The following is an 8671-nucleotide window of genomic DNA, read 5'->3' as shown; positions in this document are numbered from 1 at the left end:
CCATGCTTGGCCTGTATTTGCCCTTTTGTGACTGGCCTATTTCACTCAGCATAATGTCTTCAAAGTCCATCCATGTTGTAGCAGGTGTCAGAATTTCCTTCCTGTTTAGAGTTTGAATAACACTCCATTGCATGCATGTACCCCATTTTGTTTATTCGTTCACCCACTATGGGTTGCTGCTACCTTTTGGCTACTGTGAATAGCACACAACGAACATGGGTGTACACATCTGCGTGAGTCCCTGTTTTCATGAGAAGTGAGTATGGTGAGGAACCAAAAAGTGAGGAACAAAAGGTGAGAAGCTGCACAGCAGACAAATTAAAGGTGGTCTGAAGGAATTCCTAAGAAAGAAACGCTGAGATCGACAGTTGCCTTTCACACATTCCCAGTGAGGGCTCTTGCGGGCAGACTCATTTGTGTAAAGAGACCAGGAACAGCCAGCAATCTGCTTTCATTCTTTAACACATGTAAAATATTTCTCCCAATTCCCTTTATGACTGAAGATATACATTTAAGAACCATCCGGCTGAGATGAGGAAGTGCAGTATGTGGCTACAGCCTCAGACTCATTAATCGTTCAAGAAATATTTGCCAAGTACGTTATGTGCCAGTCATCCTACTATGTGCCTGGGATGCACCTGTGAACAAATCATACGAAAACCTCTGCCCTCGAGAGGCCATCATCCTATTGAGGGAAGACAGACAGTAAAGCATACATACAATAATTAGGCAACTTACATAATGCTACACAGCAGCATCCTTGTATCCATTTGCTCATTCATTTATTTAATCATTCAACAAATATTTACTGAATACCTATTATGAGCAGATCCAGGAGAGGGCTGTGCATAGAACATCTTCCTTGCTCTTTGGAGCTGAACTAACCAGCATTCTACACACGAATCACAGTGTATTGCATTTTATTTTCTAGCACCAGTAATCGTAATGAAGAAGATGTGAAATGATGATTTGAACTAAAGACTGAAAGATATGTTCAATTACCAGAAACTCAATTGTAAGATCAATTAGAATCTCTATAAGTCCTACTTATAGAGAATTTGCCTTCAAAAACTAGGAGAACATAGATGCAGGCACTCCTTGATGCGTTTTTTGTATAATTTCAGGTCTATTTTTCAGTTTCATTGCAATTATAAAATGACAAGCAAGCACTCCCAAAAGCCTGACAAAAATCACTGGATTCTAAAAGGGGTGTTTATACATATTTACATCTCAATGGCAATAACTCTTTTATGCTTTTCACTTTGGAATATTATAATACCAATATCTAGTCGGAAAGCATAGGCATAAAATTACACATAAAAACTTATATGGTATGATGGTGAGAAATATTCTTTTGTATACAAGTGTAATTTGACATTCCTTAAAGAACAGTGTGTAGTTCAAAGCTGCAAAAGAGAAAGGAACATTTATAAACTACCGAGGGATTAAAAAGCAGACACGAAGGCCCATCATCGGGTTCGACTAATAAGTGTATTTCATCCTCCAGCTAAGAAGCTGTGGTGGGCAGAAGGCAGGCTAGGTCGCCTTCACTCTCTTCGCTGTTCTCACTGGAGTGAGGTCAGAGGCTTCCCACAGGAGCACAGTCCGTCCCTTGGAGGAAGGAGTGACAGAGCTTGGCTGAGAGGGGAAGAATCATCACACGGCCCTCACCGCCCACCCCTCACTTCCCTCTCTGTGGTTCCTCTGATGCTTCCGCTTTCTCCATAGGCAAAAAGGCACCTGTGTGTCACCCGTGCACCTGTGTGTTGAGTCTCTCATGGAACATAACATTGTATATTCTGAGAAAGATGCGATTGCTAGATGGATCATAAGCAGCCTCAGTCCCTTCCTAAGAGAAATGGATTCAACCTCCTATCATTTTCCCCCAAGTTTCTGAAACTGTGTGGCCATGTGGGTAAACCCTGGTCAAAGCCCAGGAGGAGAGAAAAGCAGCAAGGCCTTGGGAGGGTCCCGAGAAGGCACCAGTGACAGGTCAGTGGCGGAGGGAGAGAATGGAGGTCTAGGTGCCACAAGAAAGCAGCCACTGGAACTAACTTACCTGAACATCTGGCTCCAGGTCTGTGCCCAGCAAACTGCTGTGATAGAAAGAGAGTTATACCAGACTCGCCAGTTGTGTGGACTTTGCCTCAGTTTCCTACTGGTGACATGGGGTGATTGTGAGGATTGAAGGATTAATCAAAGAATGCACGCAGTAAGTATCAGCTTTCATCCTAGCCTGAGTAATCATGGTCAAGTCAAAACCCCAACTCCTCTGCGAGCTGGCCTCTCCAAGTTCTCAAGCACCGTAAGTGCCTGGGCAGAAAGGAGCTCTGCAGTGCCTCTGAGGGATTGTCTCCAGATGCAGGTCAGGTCCACGATGGTGTTTTCACCAGTCCTCCACGGAAGGAAAAGGAGGGAAATTTTGTGGGCATCTGTGGAAGATAGCCCACCGTCTTTTATTGGGAAGGAATGACCCTTTTTGCAGGATTATTGACTTCAGAGCTGCCCGTGGCATGCAGGCTGTCACTGGACACTGCCTCAGGGATCCATCCATGTTGACCACGTGAACCGTGGTGCTTCCTGGAGCTATGCAGCATGGCAATCTGGCATGCTCATTTGGTGACAGTGGATCACGGTTGGTTTTCTCCTTTTCCTCTTCTTCCTCCTCCTCACCTCCTTCTCCTCCTCAGTGTCCTCACTGGCAATGAGATGAAGAAGGAAAAGTCACCAAGGATGCAGCTCACGAGCCAGTCTTCCATCAGCCCTGGGAATAGAGTCCCAGCCCGGGCAAGGATGGAGAGAAGAGAGAGAGACAGAACAAGTTTACAGTCTGTTTCCAAATGGATGTCGCAAATGAACTTAACAAAACTCACCAAGAAACCTCGGGCATAAGAGAAAGAAATGGGGAGATACTAGAATATACACCTACATTCCCTTTGTCCTATCCAGAAACAAAAAATGACATCCTCAAGTCCTTTGTGGTAGCCAATGGACATGACAAAGGTACGCACCTGCATTCTGAAGCAACTCACTTCAACATATCATCCTCCCACTCACTTACTACACTTGCTTTTCCATTTCTATCCTTTAATATATTCCATTTCTATTTTTTATTTTCAAGTTTTCCCTGTTTTATTGATATATAATGATTTACATATTTATGAGGCACATGTGAGTGTTTGCTCCATGCAAAGAATGCGTAATGATCAAGTCAGGGTAATAGGGAAATCCCACACCTTGAGTGTTTATCATTTTTGTGTTGGCTTCAAGTCCTCTCTTTTAGTCACTTTGAAATATGCATAACACTGATGCTAAGTATCATCACCCTAGTGTGCTATCAAACATCTGAACTTATTTCTTCCATCTAACTATATGTTTGTACCCATAACCAACCTCTCTTCATCCCTCTTCCCCCACCACCCTTACTATTCTTTTCTTTTTTTTAAAGACAGGGTCTGGCTTTGTCACCCATGCTGGATTACAGTGGCATCATCATAGCTTACCACATCCTGGAACTCCTGGGCTCAAGTAGTCATCATATCTCAGCCTCCAAGTAGCTGGGACTACAGGTGTGAGCCACCATGCCCAGCTCATTTAAAAATATTTTGTTAGGCTGGGTGCAGTGGCTCACACCTATAATCCTAGCACTTGGGAAGCCAAGATGGGAAGATCGCTAGAGGTCAAGAGTTCAAGATCAGTCTAGTCAATGTAGCAAGACCATATCTCTAAATAAATAAATAAATAAATAAATAAATAAATAAGTAAATAAAATAAAATAAATTGTTGTTGTTAAGGGATGAAGTCTTGCTAAGTTGCCCAGGATGGTTTTGAACTCCTGGCCTCAAGAAATCCTCCTGCCTTGGCCTCCTAAAGCAATGGGATTATGGGTGTGAGCCACCAGGGCCGGCTACCATTTCTACTCTTATAAGAAGCAACTAAACAGGGCGTCAGGATGACATAGTAAGAGGAGTATAGGTTTGGAAAGCAGGGTTCCTAACAGGCGGTGAGTGGGACACTTACCAATGGCAAACCTGAGAAGTTAATTTTCTCAAAGAAACCATATTAGATGTTCCCTAAGGAGAGCATTTTGAGATTGAACATAAACTTTCTCAGCCACATCAAAAAATCTGGCAGTGAAGCACAGGGCATTTGGCACATTGAAGGGTGATCATTGGGCTGAGCCTCTGCCCTGTGCTCCTAGACCACAGTCCTACAGAATCAGCTTCTATAGACTGCAACCATTTGATCTAAATGCCAGAGCCTGGGATGCTCAGGGAAGATAAAAGCAAGGGTCATATCTATGTTCCTTTATTTCCCATCCATTGAACAGCTGTTTAATGGGCACCTCCTAGGTTCCTGGCTCTGGATGGGGTCCTGGGAGCCAGACACACAAAACAGACTTCCTCTCTCCAGAGTGTTCACAGTGGGACGGGGATCAGACAAAGCAAGTCCACGGCGGTGCGACTGTACTTGAAGCATGAGGCGGGTATGTCCCATGCCAACCACATCTCCGTAGCCCGGTGGGACAAGACGCACAGGACTTCCCTGATAAGAGAAAAACAGTCCTCTGATAGCACCTGGGGATACACACCGCTATCTTCAGTGGCTATTTGGAGGGATCAAAATCACTTGACGCCTTAACTCACGGCAGAAGCAGCTCTGCTTCAGTAAAGAAAACCAACAGAAGTTCACATTGCAACTGCGCTGTTTATGACCCAGAGGAATCCATCAGGCCTCCTGGGCTCTAGGGTTTCCCTGCTGGAAAACGATCCTTTTCATCTCAGGGAAGACAATTATTATTATTATTATTATTATTAATAATTATTTTGAGACAGAGTCTCACCCTGTCACCCAGGCTGGAATGCAGTGGCATGATCTCGGCTCACTGCAACCTTTGCCTCCCAGGTTCAAGCGATTCTCCTTCCTCAGCCTCCTGAGTAGCTGGGATTACAGGCGTGCACCGCCACTATGCCCGGCTAATTTTTGTATACGGGGTTTCACCATGTTGGCCAGGCTGCTCTCGAACTCTTGACCTCCAGTGATCCACCTGCCTCAGCCTCCTAAAGTGCTGGGATTACAGGCGTGAGCCACCGTGCCAGCCTTGGGGAAGACAATTCTCATTCAATTATTCAAGTCATTCTCTCTCCTCTCTTACTCTCCCGCCCTCTCCCTTTCTCTGTCTTCCTTTCTCTCTCTCTCCTTCTCTGCCTCTTTCTGTCTTCTTTTCTCTCTCCCTCTCTCTCTCTCTGTCCCCCTCCCCCAATTCTGCCCCACCACCTGTCTTTGAGAAGAGAGAAGGGACAGCTGTGTTCCCTCCCTAGACACCCACTGGGGCTGCAGGACCAGGAGGTGGGCCAGTTCTGCTGACATCCGATGCTAACAAAAAGCACCCGCGAAGCCGCTGCTCAGCCTCTCCTGGCTGTAGGAGGAATCGCTGCTGTGGAACATGAAAAATTAATTAGGAGAAGATGAGTGCCTGGGCCTCCTTTCCTCTTAGACCCAACTGAATCAATAAAATCCTCAGCTCCTGCCAATAAAAGGCAAAATTGTGCATTACCCATGGACAGCCAGAGAGCTGTCAGAATTACAGAATATTTGAAATTGGAAGGCCCCTAAATGTCCCCAAATTGTCCAAAGAGTCTTTGTGATTTATTCACTGACACAGTAGGTTGGTGGCAGAGGCTTGGTTCACACCTGTATCTCTGAATGGACTTGGACCACATGAGCCAGAATCGGGAATCCTCCTGCCCTCACGAAATCATGGAGAGGAAGGGCGAGGCGGCTGCTAGCTGCAAGGAAACTCTGACTCCCTTTCCCTAGAGAAACGCCGCCAAGTAGGAGTGGAGAGAAAGAAAGAACACACCTGCACTCGCCCACTGCCTTGGCGCTGCCTTGGCCGCTGGATATACGGGTCTCCTCGACGCCCTCTGAGTAACAACAGAAACAAGAACTGAATCCCGAACAGGGGTGGCCAGGGAGGGCCTGCGAGGAGGCACAGCCAGTCTGCCACCTGCCACACTGCACCGATCTCTCCTGCGCGCGCTCAGCCAGCAAGGCACGTCCAGGGCCTGCCTGGGTTAAGTGGCTCTCAGATGAGGTAATAATGACAAGGCTCTCCTGAGTTTTCCAGGCATGGAGTCAGGTCGCCTTATTTAGTCTGATCGTGAAAACCATTCTTTAAATATCCTGCTATGGGAATTTATGATGCCTTTTGAAGCTTTTTATTTAACCGGTAGTGTTTTCTTCCTCTTTTCCAGAGCTGCGAGGATGGGAAAAACTGCTTCCTTCCACCATGTATTCTGATGTTGAAAAGTCGACCTCAATGTTAGAGAACACACAGCGCCTGGCCCTGCTCCCCTTTCTCTTCACAGCAGAAGTCACTGAGTGACATGGGTGTCAGGCGCCCTTGGGCTTGTGGGGGAAATGAGGACACTGATGTGTAGAAAGCCAACAGCCAAGGAGAGGACAGAGGCCACCCTGCGTAGATGCTGCCTCTGCGGCAGGTGATGAGGAGCTATTCTCCCCTCTTTGGCTTTATCAAAGCTGGTGAGCACAGTCCTGTCAGCAGGCGGACGCGAGGGGACGTGGGTCAGGCGTGTCATCCACGGGATGGGCAGGGGCCTGGCGCCAGCAGCAACCCACATCTCCATTCAAGGGCATGGGCACAGGGTCATGGAGCGTGTGTGACTGATTTGGCCATGCCAGAAAGACACTGCTGGGGAGAAGAAGAACAGCAAGAGGTCGCAGATGCTTCTCACCGTCTGGAATTTTCACAACGTTCTACTTTCCCCAAACCTCTTACTGGCAAAAGTCTTATCATCAATCATAACGAACTCTGAGTTCATTAAATTGAATTTTATGTTAATATAATTTTTTTTGAGACAAGGTCTCGCTCCGTTGCCCAGGCTGGAGTGCAGTGGCACAATCATGGCTCATCGCAGCCTTGAACTCGAGGACTCAAGCGATCCTCCCACCTCAGCCTCTCACGTAGCTGGGACTACAGGCACATGCCACTATGCCTAGCTGATTTTTTAATTTTTCGTTGAAACGAGGTCTCACTATATTGCCCAGGCTGTATGTTAATATAATTTCCAAACATGAGGGCTAGGTGTAAAGACAGCAACAATTGCATTAAACATGAATGACATCTGTGTAATGCTGTGAGCTGTTACCTGTACTTGTTTTTTCTTTTTTTGTCTTTTTTTTTTTTTTTTTCTAAGATGGAGTCTCTCTCTGTCACCCAGGCTGGAGTGCAACAGCATGATCTCAGCTTACTGTAACCTCTGCCTCTCAGGTTCAAGTGATTCTCCTGCCTTAGCCTCCTGAGTAGCTGGGATTACAGGCAAGTGTCACCACACCTGGCTAAATTTGTATTTTTAGTAGATACGGGGTTTCACCATGTTGGCCAGGCTGGTCTTGAACTCCTGACGTGAGGTGATCCACCCACCTCAGCCTCCCAAAGTGCTGGGATTACAGGCATGAGCCACTGCACCCGGCCTGGTACCTGTACTTTTGTGTAGGTGTGCAGTGACCACATACCCAACAGCCGCTTCAAGTGCACATAAGCACTTCCTCTCTTCTAACCATAGGACCAGCCCAAACTAGGCCTACTCTGTCAGGTTACCATGTAGGTATAACACAGTCAGAAACTGCAAGTCATGTAGCCCGAGCAATAGGAAAGGTGTTGACCCCTAATAACACCCAGAACCAATAATTCCTTGCATCAGAACCAGAAGACTAGGACATGACCAAAACCTGAATGCTGGAACTATTTCAGATGCAAGGAGTCCATTGGCCCCAAAGATCAGGGATAAAATCTGCCTCAACATACCTTACCATAAATGGTAAAATGTGAAACCCTCCAGTCAGACCCTACCAAGCCAATTATTCCTAAGTCCTTTTCCAAGGCCCGTGCGCCCTTAAAACTTGCCCCAGGCCCCCAGTGGAGGAGACACATTTCAGCCTCCCTCCTGTCTCCTTGCTGGCCCGTCTTGCAATAAAGCCTTTTTTTTTTTTTTCCTCAAAAGTCCATGCCATAGTATTGGCTTCTGCGTGTATCGGGTAGACAGCCCATCTGCTCAATACAACTTTCATCTGGGCCCCAACCATTGCCCTTGTCAGAGCACCTTGAGGAAGCTCCATGTGCTTGTTCCAGGGACATCTCCCCTCCCCAGAAGGCCCCATCAACTGAGGGCTTCAGCAGAGGTTGGTGATGCCAAAACCTAAGTGTCTGCTGGAGTAAGCTTGCAGCTTGCCCCTGCTACAAGAGAGAACCATGGCCCAGAGACTCCGTAATGTCAACTATCCTGGGCTCTAGCCAAACACTCTAGGCCTGGACATTTGACTCATCTTCCACTGAAGTAAGCCATGAAAACTAATCCCTTCAAGTCTCTCAGCCCTGTTCACTTTAGCCACCCATGAGAAGCTCACATTTCCCATGCAATGGCACCCTGATTTCTTTTCTTTTTCTTTTCTCTTTTTTTTTTTTTTTTATTCAGGATCTTGCTGTTAGGCTGGAGTGCAGTGGCACAATCAGGTCTCACTGCAGCCTCAAACTCCTGGGCTCAAGCAATCCTCCCACCTCAGCCTCCTGAGTAGCTGGGACCACAGCTGCCACCACACCCAGCTAACTTTTAAAAAATTATTTTTAGTAGAGACTGGGTTTCACTTT

At 46.6% G+C, this 8671-nt stretch overlaps 1 long non-coding RNA gene across 1 annotated transcript; it reads right to left on the bottom strand.

Annotated features, from left to right (window-relative positions):
• Nucleotides 1-765: 765 nt before the first annotated feature.
• LOC103880581 lies at nt 766-6942 on the bottom strand. The gene is made up of 2 exons (XR_641693.4): nt 5864-6942; nt 766-2764 (listed from the first exon to the last, which is right to left on the bottom strand). It is a non-coding gene; the product is annotated as an uncharacterized LOC103880581 (long non-coding RNA).
• Between the last annotated feature and the right edge of the window lie 1729 nt (nt 6943-8671).

This window comes from Papio anubis, chromosome 1 (genome assembly GCF_008728515.1).
Source record: "Papio anubis isolate 15944 chromosome 1, Panubis1.0, whole genome shotgun sequence".
NCBI classification, from domain to species: Eukaryota; Metazoa; Chordata; class Mammalia; order Primates; family Cercopithecidae; genus Papio; species Papio anubis.
The sequence above is the reverse complement of the archived record's forward strand: the minus strand, read 5'-3'. Positions and strand labels throughout refer to the sequence as shown.